The following is a 15,652-nucleotide window of genomic DNA, read 5'->3' on the forward strand; positions in this document are numbered from 1 at the left end:
ACAGTAATGCCATTATGAATTTGTATATTTTGAGCATGAATAATTAACAAAATCTATAATATTCAAATTGATTGAATTATAACTAATGTAACAAAATCTATAATATTCAAATTGCTAGAATTATAACTAATGGCAAACCGCTGGCTATTTTAAATTCTCACGTTAGCAACATTATTCTTACATCTGATTAGAGACCATTACCTTTGTCAGACTTCTTGGACTTTTGGGAAGTTGGAAGTAGCCCCGGCAGTCCTAAATGTGTATATACATGTATATTTGTTATATATATTTAGATCATATTCTGTGTGTGTATGTGAGATTTGCGATTTTCTGACCATTCTGTTAGAAGCATTGCCTAACATGTCCCTAGAGTACCAGAATTATGACACAAGATACAAGATACATGTCCCATTCATCCAAAAAAGATTTTGTTCTCGCTAACCGTATTTGCAATTGGAAGAATATTATTAATTTAATTTAATATAATATATATATATATATAATAGATTATAAGTATATTATATATAATATATATATATATATATATATATCTTAAACGAGTTTTTAGGACCAAATGATACTCTTTTAGACAAATGAAAGAAACTGCTAGCAAGCAACTGCCTACCCTCGATCTGTGGCTGAAACACTCTCTGGGCATTAATTGAAATGCAAGACTAGGCTAATTAACCCTCGTAGATACAAAAATATACTTTTTATTTCCCAAATGAGCTAACATTAAAATGGAACAAAAAGAAGGCATTAAAGTGGGATGAAAATTAATAGTCTGACCCCAAAAAACTGTAAAATGTCATTTTCCTCTCCTGAACCAGGTTTATGTAAGTACCCCCTTATATCTCACTGTGTCTGATTAACCACACCATTCTTAATAGTCTTATATGGTGACATTGAACCCATCTGAAATAAAGAGACCATACTTATTACCCCACTTCACACGTGAAAGTTAATTAAAATGAATGTGTATGCACCACACTTCTCTTTCTCTTTTCACTTCAAAGGTTAACTTTTTCAGTCTTATCTTACATTGCCTTATTTGATGGGCATTCTCAAACCTCTTCCAGGTGTGTTCTGCACACTGTCACAAGTAATCAAAGAGTGTCCTCTCTTCTTCTCATTACCTATCATCAAGCCCCTATGTCGTATGCCATGAACACACATGCAGACACACCCTGTGGGTGCCTAGCAACCATGGGTGCTGCATGTCCCAAGCATGTGATTTCTGAGGCGACACTGACCTCAGATTGCATTGGTCATCATTCCTGGCTATTTTTCTTTTCAGCATTCTTCGGGGAACCTAGCGCTTGTCACTAAGCGGCCTGTCTCTAACCGGAAAAAGCTGAGATTAACAATTCATTACCGACCCTTTTTAAGATATATACTTGTAATTAAGGTAGAAATATAGTAATCAATTCACATGCTTGGGCAATATCTTCGAAGCCAAACGATTAACTGATAGTAGCATCTGCATGGCCAGGATTCAAACTTGGTCCTTCATTATAGATATAGTGATAGATTGTCGACTGAGGCTATTTGGCTATCAAGGAAGTTGTAAGAAACGACATCAACCCATCTCTACCATGATAGACGATTGGTTTGTAACCCTTGGCTAGTTATGAAGTTTTGTCATACTTGGACTTTTATATTTGCATGTGTATGATGCAAATATCAGATATCGAATTCTCTATACCTTGAGAAAAACTTATAATGGATTAGCGCTTCTGTGAGCCATGGCCTGGTTCAGAAACAGCAATAGACAAGTGATTTCGACCATCTGGCTATCATTAAAATTCGCCTTGGGTGTCAGCTCTTCTCAACTTATAGTGAATTCGATGTTAAAGGGTACTTGTGGCCCCAACATTTTTAAATATAAAAAGTCACGTGTATTCAGAATATATATATATAATATATATATATATATATATATATATATATATATATATATATATATATATATATATTCTGAATACACACACAGCTACATACAAGTCTTTAACTCTAAAATGGAGTAGGGACGGAATGTGTTTTCGCTTTTGATTTGGAATGTATATTTCTAGGATAAGGTTGCTAGCCCTGGCGAAAGTATAAATATATATATATATATATATATATATATATATATAATAGTATATATATATATATTATATTTGTTTATTTATTTCAGCCTATCTTTTATGGTATGGGAAATTAAGGAGTATATTTAGTGGCAATTTTGCATTTGTTTGTGGACTGAAGACGAAGAGAAACGATGATTTTTATGTTGATTATTTATGAGGAAAATAATCTGATTTTTTGGGGGGTTGGGTGGCACGTGTTTATGTTAGTTAGATTTTGTAGAAGTACGTTCTCAAGCGTGAGAACCTTGAACCATGTATTGCCCATTGATATTGTCTTCATTGAAATTACCCATCTAAGTGCCTTCCTTTAAATCAGCATGATGCTGTTCAATTTTATGATTTATCACAAATCTGAATAGCGTTAGTAATTGATTGTTAATGGCCCTTGGTGTCATATTGTTAGAACTGCTTTTTTTCCTGCCTAACTGGATTCGATTAGTTTAGCTCCCCTGCTGGTTCTCATAGTTCTGCTTGTTCCTTCCTCTCATTGATAAGAATTGATTTGGTCTTTTAGGTGCATCTCAAAAATGAAAGTACATCTTCCTTTTAATCTGTTGTTCTTGTTTGAACGGGTTTCCGTTGCTATTGTCTGCCCGTCCGCACTTTTTTTTTTTCTTTTGTCCTCCCTCGGATCTTAAAAACTACCTAGGCTAGAGGGCTGCAAATTGGGATGTTGATCATTCATCCTCCAATCATCAAAATATGCCAAAGTGCAGCCCTCTAGCCTCAGTAGTTTTTACTTTATTTAAGGTTAAATTCAGCCTTTATCGTGTATCTGCCATCGCTATAGGTGTCAGCAACACAAGCCACCACCGGGCCATGGCTGAAAGTGTCATGGGCTTATGAGAGTTTCATGGGCCGTGGCTGTGAGTTTCATACAGCATTATACGCTGTGCAGATAACTCGATTGCTTGTTATGGTTGACCCCACTTTAATTTTCTTGAAATTTATCTTTACTTTTAGGTCTAGGTTTGATAAGAAAGATGACGTAGCCCGTCCAATATTCCTCCTCGCTGGAAAAAGTGTATAAAAATGTGATACCACTTTAGTACATGTTTGATTGAAGCCAGTTGGTTTCCTTGGACCGGCCACTAAATATCCATTTACCTTACTCGTTCCCGGGGCTTTTTATCAGAGAAATCAGCAACGCTAATGATGCATTGTGATCTCTTAAACGCCTCGTTGACTCCTACTTGTTCTTAGTTACCCGTTGGATGGATGAACCTATCGACACCACCATCATCATCATCTCTCAGCTGCACTGAAGGTGCGTTCATTACCATATTATTCCTCGGTGGATTTATAATAGGGAACCAATTTGCATAGAGAAAGATGACCGGAGTTTAGCTGGTAATGGTGATGGTGATGACAGTGATGAGGTTGAGATAAAAGTTGCTGTTCACTGTTCGTCAGATAATGACGATGGTATGAACGTCGTCCGTTAGTGATTGAAAGCTTTTTCTCCTTATGTATGGTTCACTGAGGCAGACTGACATATGACGAATAATGGTTGACTCTTAATGTCGTCATGTTTGGTGGTAATGTCGTGATGGAACCTTCTTCATAGTGGCTTTCTTCTTCTCTGCTCCTTATTGTAGAAATATTTACTAACATCTACTTGGATTTAGTTTTAATTGTTTTTTTATCATGTTGGAATGTCTTCAAGTAACGTGTATTACCATTGTGGTTTGTAAAAAAAATCTGTATAATGATACCAAATAAGCCGATATTTCTCTTTGTTCAGATTTCTTGGACTAGGGTATACGCACAACTAGATATCCTCTGTGATGCTTACCTACGCGAGTTCGTCGACGAACTTTTGAATCAGACTGTTTCGTAGTCAGGTAGAAAGCGGTAAATAATCAAAGCATGGCTTGAAAAATTCTAGGTATTAGTGCATTTTAAGGACGGATTAAACAGCCCTAGTCTCACGAGTATTTGGTCCGATGGAAATAAAGAAATGTCATGACCTTCAAGCATAGAAACATGAAGAGAAAAATCAGTTTGGAAGCTAATCCGATATCTGAACAGTAAAATGTACTTAGATGCATGAGAAAGATAGATTGCCGTAATAAGAAAGAAAAAAAGAAGAGATATACGAGAAGAGAAGAACGTTTAAATCGGAAAAAAGCCGGAAAAAAAAAAAAGAATAATAGGGATCAAGAGTCCACTTCTTCACGTTTACTCTGGAAACAGTAACCTTCTACTGCCAACTTGAGATTTCTCTCCTTCCAGAAAGTTTCGCTGATTCTTATGATCTTCTTTCTCTCAAAAATGGGCTTGTCAACTCCTTTGTGGCCACTGCACCACTTTCTTTATTTATTTATCCTCCATTTATGAAAGACCAGATAAGGATGTCGGTTTTCTCATTCCATCGATATTTTCATTGTACTCTAGCGAACATAATAAAGCTTAGAACAAAATATTTCTGTTTCCTGAAACAAGCTAAACAACCCAGCACCCAGAGTTAGTAAGTGAGAGTTGATAATGTCATTTCGAAGACAGTGCTATTGATAGCAAAGGGAATGCAATCTTAGGCAATGGAAACACGAGATAGGAGAGTGAAGCAAGATAAACAGCGGTAAAAAAGCAGTTCTTTTGATCAAGATACTCAGAGGTGGAATGGCAACAATGAGACACACCACACGGGGACATAGCAAGATAGTTGTCAGGAGTAAAATGAAGTCTGAGAGAGATTGCTATACGAGATGATGGTTGTGAAATGTGGTAAATGTCATGGCACAATAATTGAGATTTGAGACGAAGGAACAGTGAGAATCACTGGAGGGAGGCAGAGGAGCCCGTTAGTCTGTATGAACTAAAGATGTAGGTAGTGTGACTTCGAGAGGGAAAAAAGCCAAAGTTTTGAATGCCAACATGGAAGTGGAGACAAAGGTAGGAACGTCTTTAATAGTCGGAGGAGAGCGTTTGAAGAGTCATTAAGATGACTAGTTCAAAAGAAGAAATTGATTAAAGGAAGTTATCCCAAAAGTAGGATAAAGTTTATTTTACGTGTGGCTGTAGTGGGGAGCGTAGATATGAGCTGCTGAAGACAGGTTTTTAGAAGGCTATGAGCAGGAGAGAGAGAGAGACTGGTTCGTGTAAATCTCGGAATTAACTAATACAACGGACTAAAAAGTAATAAATTAGGAAAAGGCTTGGATGAAGGCGGAATTGAAAGATCTATTGTCGAAGTTATTACATACGAAGAAAGTATTAAGGAAGGTAACGTATCAGAACTATTGATAGGAGTCGCTGTAATAGTAGAAGGATATTGGGGGGAGGGGTTCAAAGGCGAGGACATGGCAACCCGAACAAGGATCAAAAGGGTATGTGCCAGCCCCGCATCGCCCGAGGAATCTCTGCTGGTGTGGAGTGTGCTCGCTCGGAAAAAGAAGAAGAATCAGGTCATAATTGTGAAGGTATATCATTAAGGAATTAAGTATTTTAAGTAAAAACTGATATATGTTAATGCAACGGCAGAAGTCAGAACGAGAGGAAGAGAGAGAGATGAGAGAAGGGGAGTATATCCTGGATAAATATTTCTAGAAAAAAAAGGAAATAATAAAGCTTGCTTCTCAAGGGCACACCCGTCCAACACGGCTGAGGATTCTTAAGAATGGATTCGGTGTTGCGACCCAAAGGCATAGAATACGCATCGTACGTCCCGGACCTTTTTGCAACCGTTGTCCTTCGTAGCAAAGCAAAGCAAAGCAAAGCAAAGCAAAAGCAAAGCAAAGCAAAGCAAAGCAGGCGGTACTCATCCTATCACTGGAGCTGAAGGTGAGGGAATGCATGTACGGCTGCCTGGACGCGCATGTGTAAGTGCGTGTGTGCCCAAGAGGCCAAAAGGGGCGTGGCCATCCCGTGACCAGAGGGCAAAGGTCAGTTGATGGGGCTAAGGGATGGTGCTCCAGACCAAGTGGCCTGGCCATCCCTTCGTAGCCTCTAGCTGCAGTTGAGATCACAACCCACTACCTCTTTGGAATGGGATTCTACAGAGGGGGGGAAGGGGGAGTGGTCCATGAGGAGGGGAAAGGGGGAGTCCAGTACTGGGGGTTAGTTTGGGGTAGGTAAAGTGTTCAATAGTGTGTGGTCGAGCTGAACAGTTGGGGCCCTGCTTGTAGGATAACAGTATTCGAAACATTTCTCTATATATCATTACAATTACCATTAGGGTGATTAATTGTGTTGCGTTGGTCAATCGTGAATATTGTTCGCTTCAATTTGGATAGCATATTTAATTTTAATACGCTTCAATTTGGATAGCATATTTACTTTTAATACTTTTACTTCAGCTATTGAAGCTACTAATGTTAGATACTTTATGAAATCTTGAGAGCTCATATAGATAATTATAAGGATCAAACCATGTACTGTAATTCATAACTTCATTTCGTTTTCCACTTGCAAATTAAGGCCAGTAAACCGTGCAAGATCTAGTTTTCAAATAACCTATTGCTGATGGCCATCTGGTAAGAGCCAGGTAATCTCTCTCTCTCTCCCTCTCTCTCTCTCTCTCTCTCTCTCTATATATATATATATATATATATATATATATATATATATATATATATATATACTATATTATATATATATATGTGTGTGTGTGTATCTATATATATTTTATATATATCACGCAAATAATACTATCAAGAGTAATTGAACCAAGTATTGTCACCAGAATGCTTTAGTGAAAAATAAAAAAGGAATTCAAATTCATTGAAAAAACATCTGGTAAACATACGATTGGACATGAGATCAGGCAACGAGATCAGTCACAAGTTTTCCAAAATATATAAAAAATACAAAAAGAAGACAAATATGAAAAATATGAGAGAAACTCTCAATGGATATCATGAGAGGATCGGAAGGAGCAGTTGGAAATGAAATCGAGGTAACATGAAAATTCTGGTGATGAACGCATAGGGAAATATTTGATCAGTTCAGTAAATGAACTTATTTTTTGGTTGAAATGTTTCCTTACTACTGAATATTTTGAGCCGTCCTATGGTAGACATTTTAGTAAATAGATTTGTTGATTTAATTATGTATTTACAATATACATCAATAAGCATCAATGAAAACAGTGTTCAGTTTTCAAGTGTTAGATGGATAATTGGAGCGAAGGAGGTGTCGAAGGGTGATGCCTCAACATCCAAGAGGCGAAGGAGTGTGTGCCATGGAGGGGTGAGTGGCGCAATGCGTGTGAGGCAGAGACACTGGTGGTGTCCCTTTTGAGGTGTATGAAGCGGCTGTGTTGTGTAAGTTTTCTGCTAGGGGTTCATCTACGATTCAGCGGTGTTTTTATTTATTTTTATTTATTTACTCGTTTTTTCATTCATTGGAGCTGTCTATCTAGCTAAGTGACTTTATTGTGTGTTTGCGCGTGTTTATATGCATATACATTATATATATATATATATATATATATATATATATATATATATATATATATAATTTCATGAATTCTTATAATGAAGTGTGTGCGCTATTTCACGTTACCGTCTTCATTGGTAAAGTTGAAAACGTTAGAATATTAATGAGTCCCTAAAACGACGTTTCCGCTAAATTGAAATGGATTGATTCTGATTGTCTCCGTAGTGGGGGTAGTGCTGTCAGTGGACCTCATGCCATGCACTGTAGGCATTACTTAAGGTTCTTTGTAGCGTGCCTTCGGCCCCTAGCTGCAACCACTTTCGTTCCTTTTACTGTAACCGCTCCCTTTCTTTATTCCCTTATTTCTTCAACTTCTTACTTTCCACCCTCGCCTAACATTTGATTCATACTGCAACTGCGAGGTTTTCCTGCTGTTACACCTTTCTACCTTTTACTGTCAATTTACATTTCAGCGCTGAATGACCTCATAGGTCCCAGTGCTTGGTCTTTGGCCTAAATTTTATATTTAACTCAACTGGATTCTGATTGTCTCGAATTTAGGGAACGGCCATAGAAGTAAACGACAAAATCTACTATGCGCTGCTTTCATTTCAGGCATTCTTTCATGTATGAGTTATACAAGTTTGGCAATAAGTAGATTATTTCCTTGATATATTGGTACTTAACATTCTGCAGCTTCCCCGGGCGAGGCAATAGAAGGAAACCTTGAGATAATATCAAATTCCCGATAACTGGTGCTTGCTACTCGTAAACACATTCGCTCTTGCTCAAACAAGTTTGCTCTCTCGTTCACAAAAACATACACACTATGCGCGCACGCGCTTACGTGTATTTCGTATATTGAATGCTTACGTTAATTTTCTGAATAGTTCCAACAGCTTTGATCCGTACGGTACTAGGAAGATGTTCTCTCTAATGCTTATTAATCCTCAAATGCTAAGGAAGATGCATTTTTCAATATGTGTGATGTGGTAGTATTTCGATATTTGGAAGATCCCTTGTCTGTAAAGATCTTATCTATCATCGTTAAGAAATCCTCTGACATCACGGGAAGCTTGTTAGGCATCAGATGTGCCCAAAAAGAATACTACTTCCTAGACCGCTAGTATTACCTATGCCATTTTATTATTGTTTCTTCTGTTACCCTAATGTACAGAAGGAGACCCATGTCAGCGCTGGTCTATCTACTGATGTCAGGGTTCTGTACCCATTATTTGAAGGATCTTTATCTTGTCCAATGTGTGTACATTGTGTTCCTTTGACTAACAAGTACACTTTATTTCTTTAGACTGCCTATCACTGCAGTTCCAAATGTAGATATTCATCTCTGCTGGTCATCTCAGTATAAATGAGAACCGCTTCAGAGCAGTTGCCAGACTGGATAAGATTTTATCAAATGCTGTTTTTTTTAATGTGTGGATTCATTTGTATGTCTTGGCCATTCTGGTAGTTATGATTGTTTAAATCGAAGCGTGCAGTATGCATCGTATGTTTTGATTTTCTAGGATAATGTAGTTAGTATCTAAGAAGGGATAATTTTTCCTTTAGACTATTTCTAGCTACTAACTCCAACCATGTTGAGAGAGAGAGAGAGAGAAAGATAGTTCCAGATTTTCAGGCACATAGCAGTTCAAAAACAGCAGGATGCTGGCAATCATTATTTACAGTTAAATATTTGGTACGCAGAATATATCAGCTGGAGCCCGTGAAAAAAGGTCTAACACAATTAACACAACTTCCGTTTGGAGCACAGAGTGATCGTCACCAATGTCTACTTGGCATTTTCCAGTGGCTTCTGCTGCTAAACGAATCACTAGCATTTTTGTGACATTATATATATATATATATATATATATATATATATATATAATATATATATATATATATATACACACACACATATATAGATATATATATATATATATACATACTATATATAGATAATATATATAAAATATATATATATACATATTATACATATACATATATACACACATTTTATATATATATATATATATATATATATATATATTATATATATATATAATGTCACAAACATGCTCGTGATTCGTTTAGCAGCTGAAGCCACTGGAAAATGCCAAGTAGACCTTGGTGACGATCACTCTGTGCTCCAAACGAAAGTTGTGTTAATTGCACGAAAATACTCGCTCTTGCTCACACCTAAAGATCAGAATAACATTTAGCAAGTGTTGATGTGGGTATACTACATATACAACTTTCAGAGTCGTGCACTGGCTATTCCCAATACTTACGGTGTTAACAGAGGATCTGTTGGGTAGGTAATGACTTCCATGAGAGTGATTAAAAACTGGTCAACTACTCGCGAGTTCCAGGCTGCAACTAGTTACGAAAACCTTATTAGTATTCTTTATTTTCTTTCATATTTCGTTTCTTTTTCTCTGTTGACTGCTCAATGTTACTCATGTTGTCAGATTGCACTTTAGTTTATGTAATAAGGAAGTCGATCTGATTCATTACCCAATGCAGTACTGGGAAATGCAGTCAGAAATTGCAAGCCTGCAAAGCAACCAAAGGTTATACACATTTAATCGGATATTCATTTTGCATAAAAGCTTCCTGTATTCATTTATTAAAGAAATTTGATATGAAAGTTGGCACGTCTAAGGTCATAATATACTTCACCACATCAGCACTTGACCTCTATCGCCTGTGTGTGTCTTATGTTTCTGTTTTAACAGAATCCTGTAAGATCGGTTTTTATGAAAGAGGGGGTAAAAACATTTCCGGGGTAACATTCCCCAGCCCCCTTTTAAAAAAAATATTGATGGCTATTACGAAGATCAGGAAATGTTTCTATGGCAGACATCAGTGCAATCTTCATCGATGCCCCAAGGTGTCGCGTGATCCGTCAAGGGCAGGAAACAGACTGACTACCATCTGAATGTAAACGTCATCCTCCTCTGTTCTTTAAAAAAAAAAAAAAAAAAAACACAAGCATCCTTGTGAAATATCGTAAACTGTCATTTGTCCTCTTCTGTTCTTTCTAGGCAGTATGTAAATTGGTTGTTACTTATTTGATGTAACATATGGCAAATCTTTCCTTTAGTTTATACCAACAAGCAAATTGAACAGTAACCCTTGGTGCTTTTAAGTTTTTAACTCTCCTCTGTTGTATTGACGCAAAAAAACAAAGAATTTAGTTAACCTGTTGGTCCTCTTAGTATCTTTATTGAGCTACGTTCGCACAGCAGAGCTCTTGTGTTTGGTTTGGCTTTATGAGAGTCGGCTCGCTGCCTCATTTCTCAATTGCACATCCACAAAAGGCTTTATTGCATATTGAACAACCTCCTCAAGCTAAGCGGACGTTAAAAGTATATATTGTACACTCACAGGTTTGGGGTAGATCGGATGCCTTGAAAGAGACAGGAATTGGTTTTTGGGCAAATTCCACAAGTTTTCTAGCACCTTTCGTAAAGTTACTCGGTTTTGTCGCAAGTATGTACTATATGTTATTTCCCTAAATTTGAGGACGTGTATATACAATTATACAATAGAAAGAGAGAGAGAGAGAGAGAAGAGATGCCGGTTAATAAAGATGAGGGCACAAGAAAAATCACGTCTTTTAAAGATGAGGATAAAAGAAGACTATTATTTTTGCAGTTCTCTGAAAGCTAAAAGATTTTAAGTATATTTTATATTAATATTCCAAGATTTGCACTTATGAAAAAGGATCTTATTTTATCCGTTCATTAAAAAACATTTATGATAATCATGAGGACACAATTTTTAAGATCGAATCCGACGAATATCATGTGATAAATAAATGGTTAGAAAGTATGAAAATACCGTTTTTGTATCGAGCGAATCATTTTGCATAAGGCAGGTAAATATTGTGTTTAGGATCGGTCAGGTTACAGGAAATCTCTGAAGATAAAAGGAATCTTTTTCAGAGTGGGTTGTATCACTGACCTTTTTTGCTAGTGCCCATTTTTATAATCCTTGGAATAAAGTCATATAAATTACTGATTCAGTTAGGTCACCCTCAAACACCCAATATTTGTGAACGACAAGAACTCTTATATTTGAGTTGCATTGCGGTTTTAATGTGTTTATGTAGATGAGTTCATCAGAGGTCTCCCCTCTAGATAACAAGAATTGTAGCTTTGATGTTAGAATACACTGTAAATATTTTAGCAATTGTGAATTCGGGTTAGATGCTTCAAACTCCCTCATTACGAAGGCCCCGTACGGGGGTCGTGCTTTCAATGCACCTCTTTGCAGCGTCCCTTCGGCGGCTACCTGCAACCCCTTTCATTCCTTTTACTGTACCTCCACACACCCATTCTCTCCTTTTTCATCTTACTTTCCATCCTCTCCTAATAATTGTTTCATAGTGCAACTGCGAGGTTTTTCTCCAGTCACACCTTTAATGCCCTTTTACTCTCAATTTCCCTTTCAGCGCTAAATGACCTCATAAATCCTTGTGCTTGGCCTTTGGCCTAAATTTTATATTCCTTTCCATTCCTAATTACGAAGGCAGTTGCTTTGAATTTGACTCGAGGATAATGGATTTTGCATGCTTAGGGGTTGGCTGTGATTTGACGTATCACATATTTAATTACTGCTTGTACTTTGGCAGCTCTTCCCCATATAAAACACGACTAATATCTATCTTCTTGCTTTACAGGTTGATCAAATCCTGCTAAGGCCATCTGGAACGTAAGTTTACATTTTCTTTCTATTGTATGGACAGTCGACTACTCATGTGAATAGGAGAAAATTGTGTATGTATTGTTAAAAGTATACTCAGATATGCATGTTTATTTGCGTATGTGCAAACTAAGAAAGGTGAAGAAAAATGTACATATGTGACATAAACATTATCTGAACATAATTTACTTCTTACATAGGAAATATTGCTACGTCTCAGTAAATTATTCATTTATAATTGTGGAAGTTTTTTTATAATTTTTTTCGTCAACCTACAAACGTAGGTGTTCATTTTAAAGAGTAACAGAAGGTTATACTTGAGAAAGAAGAGATCAGTTGTTAGAAAAGAAAATATAAATTTATTAGTGAATGTATAACTAGATAAAAATGTAAGTAAATACAAGAAGAATTACATTTTCGCTTGAACGTTTTAGATTACAATTGCACAACATCCTCAGGAAGACTGTTCCACAGTCCAACGGTGCTAGGAATAAAGAACCCCCAGGACTGAGAGAAGTTCGACAGCGAGGCACATTTACTGTATATTGGTGCTAATGTTCAGCAAATCGGTAGCTCTCGGCAGGAAAAGAGGATCGGGGATAGATTTTGAAAGTGAAAGATCTGCGTAAAAATACAACTGGTGAAAATTTAACAAACAAGAGACCGTCGGTCGATGGCGCAAGTCATAACTGATAATGCTAAGGAAATGAAACTTACTAACCCGAACCACTTTATCTTAGAAATAAATCTCTGGCAGAAGCAAACATACACCGGAGAACAGTATCAGGTAAAGGAAGGACTAGTGACCTAAAACAGGTTCATTGATTTTATCAGTTATGAATATAAGGGGCCTTATGTACAATACCTGACTTTTGGTCAGCTTTTTCTGAAAGTAAGATGCGAGCCAAAACTTGAGAAAAATTAAAGCTTCAGACTCATACAGCAAAGTCCCGTCCACGTGAAGGGGAGGATGGTGCGGAAAATCTGTACGGGATCTACTAATCAATAGTGTTTTCGTTTTACTGGATTTGAGCCCTTATTCCATCGACTACACCATTCAATAATTATCCGCTCCATGTAACGATTGAGACTTAACGCAGCCTTATTTCTCATAAGTGGAGACTACTACACCCACAAGTTTGCATCATCGGCATACTGAGCAGGCTTATCAAGGCCAACAACCGCATCATTTATATATACCTAGAAATAAGAGTATACAAGAACACTATCTTCTGAAACTCCAGACGCAATTGGTCTTGGTTTGCTAAAGGTTCAAGCAACATCAGCTCAGTGCTGCCTACCTGTAGTAGAAGAAGAAGAAACTGATGTGTAATTAATTAGAAGTTAATATTGTAGTAAATCGATGTTGGTTGGGATATCGGCCAGCTCTCATGATGTAAGGAAGACAGATAATTTAACAGGTATAGAATTTTAATTTTTCCTTCTGTGATTTTGTAACTTTAAACACAAGATTACCATAAAAAGTGGAGATAGTGTAATATTGAACGCCTATGATGAAGAATAAAAGTTTACTATATATTGGTGGAGGGTCAAGAATAAAAGTTTACTATATATTGGTGGAGGGCCATAAATCATTGGTGAATTAGTTATGAATAGGGGAAAAGGTAATGATGCTAGGTTATCTGATACAAAATTGTGAGAGAGAGAGATGTTGCTAATGATTTCACCGTCCTTCATGATTGTGAACGAATGAAACGTTGTGGAGTTTTGATTTTAAAAGTGCTATTAATGGGTATATAGTTTCAGAAAGCGGGTGATCCACATGTATCTGAAAAACCCGTTGTGAGGAGAACATTTTATTCGATTGAAAAATATTTAAGTATGAACTCATGTAAAAGGTAATAGATATTGAATTGTAAGATATTGCAGTAGAAATAAATGAGATAATAGATATTTGATTGTAAGATGATTCAGAATAAATTATTGCGTAAGTCAGAAGACTTTGGATTGTAAGATAATGCAAAATAAGATAATCTTAAGCAAATACAGCTATATGGAAAGAAGTTGCAGGATCTATTACTATTCATTAGTTGATGAAAGCAGCTTGTTTTGATAGCAATGGAAGGATTTTCAGAATAAGTTTTATATATATATATATATATATATATATATATATATATATATGTATGTATGTATGTATGTATGTATGTGTGTGTGTGTATGTTTTACACATCATAATCCTCGAATTTTTCTGCTGTTTATGATATCATCCCCACACAAACGCGTAATTTCCTGTTGTTAGGTAAAGTTGTCTAGCAGACGAACACTTTTGGCCCTTTAAACTAGGTGGATAGGCAGTATTAGTGTCTGGATTTCTTTAATGAATAAAGCAATTAAACACACAAAAACACATAATATACATTTTTCCAGGATTTAAGGGAGGGCCGAGTGCCCCCTTGCCCCTACGTGTGGGCGCCCATGAGTTCTTTTCCGTTATTATCAGAAAAGAATTGCGTTATTATTTACGATATTCCTTTAACATTTTTCACTTTTATCACGTTTGCGCGCACAGGTGTAAACAAAGATAACATTACTAGAAGGGAAAAGTGGAAATTTCCTGATTAGCAAGAACCGTTGCGTAAGTGACGGTTAAAAATATAATATGAAAACTAGAAAACGAGAAAGGAGAGACTTAATGAGATAACAAATGGTGAAGGGTTTTTATGATTCAGGAATAAATGGGATTAATGATTGCTTTGTGTATGAAAAAGTTGTACATATGTTTGGTGAAAAAATCCATTTTGATGTAAGTATAATTATATATTTAAAAGTATATATCCAAAGAGAGCTTTCGAGAACCTTCTCGATTCTCCGTATCAGTCAGATTGATAAGGCGAATCGAATAGGTTCTCGAAAGCTAATGTTGCAAATTATATTATATATATATATATATATATATATATATATATGTATATATATATATATATATATATATATATATATATATATATAATATATATAGTTACTCTTGCTTCGGAAGTAATATTAATGTTATGACAAATTTTGCTCTTCTTTTTTTTGTTTAAGAATCGAATCTGGGTTTGATGACTACTTTTTTTTTGGTCACATGCATCAGTGATAAGCGAACAAAAGTTTTGAAAATATTTTGTATTATTTATGAAATTTGGCTACATGTGACATTTTCTTACAGGTTTGAAATATATGACAGATTTCACTCTTATGGAACATATTATGGCCTTATTGTATGCAATAATCGTGTTTGCGCATTGAAATAATAGTTAAATGTGGAGCATGTTAGGTTGCTGGTTAGTGAATTTTGAACGAACTCCTATGCAGTCATGTAGCATCTCATGCATTCTTGACCTAATTAGTATGTAAACTCATTTGTTTTCCTTTGATCTAGTCACCTGACTCTTGGGCTCTGACTGTATTAACCGCCGACAATT

The 15,652-nt window shown here is 36.2% G+C and overlaps 1 protein-coding gene across 2 annotated transcripts in view; it reads left to right on the forward strand.

The window, feature by feature from the left end:
* LOC135200190 (TOX high mobility group box family member 2-like) overlaps positions 1 to 15,652 on the forward strand; it is a 1,058,689-nt gene that overhangs the window by 94,099 nt on the left and 948,938 nt on the right. For both annotated transcript variants that reach the window (XM_064228571.1, XM_064228575.1), the window contains exon 2: positions 12,202 to 12,233. The gene's annotated coding sequence lies outside the window, so the exon portion shown is untranslated. The remainder of the gene's footprint in view (positions 1 to 12,201; positions 12,234 to 15,652) is intronic.

The sequence above is a fragment of the Macrobrachium nipponense genome, chromosome 26 (genome assembly GCF_015104395.2).
Source record: "Macrobrachium nipponense isolate FS-2020 chromosome 26, ASM1510439v2, whole genome shotgun sequence".
Lineage (NCBI taxonomy): Eukaryota > Metazoa > Arthropoda > Malacostraca > Decapoda > Palaemonidae > Macrobrachium > Macrobrachium nipponense.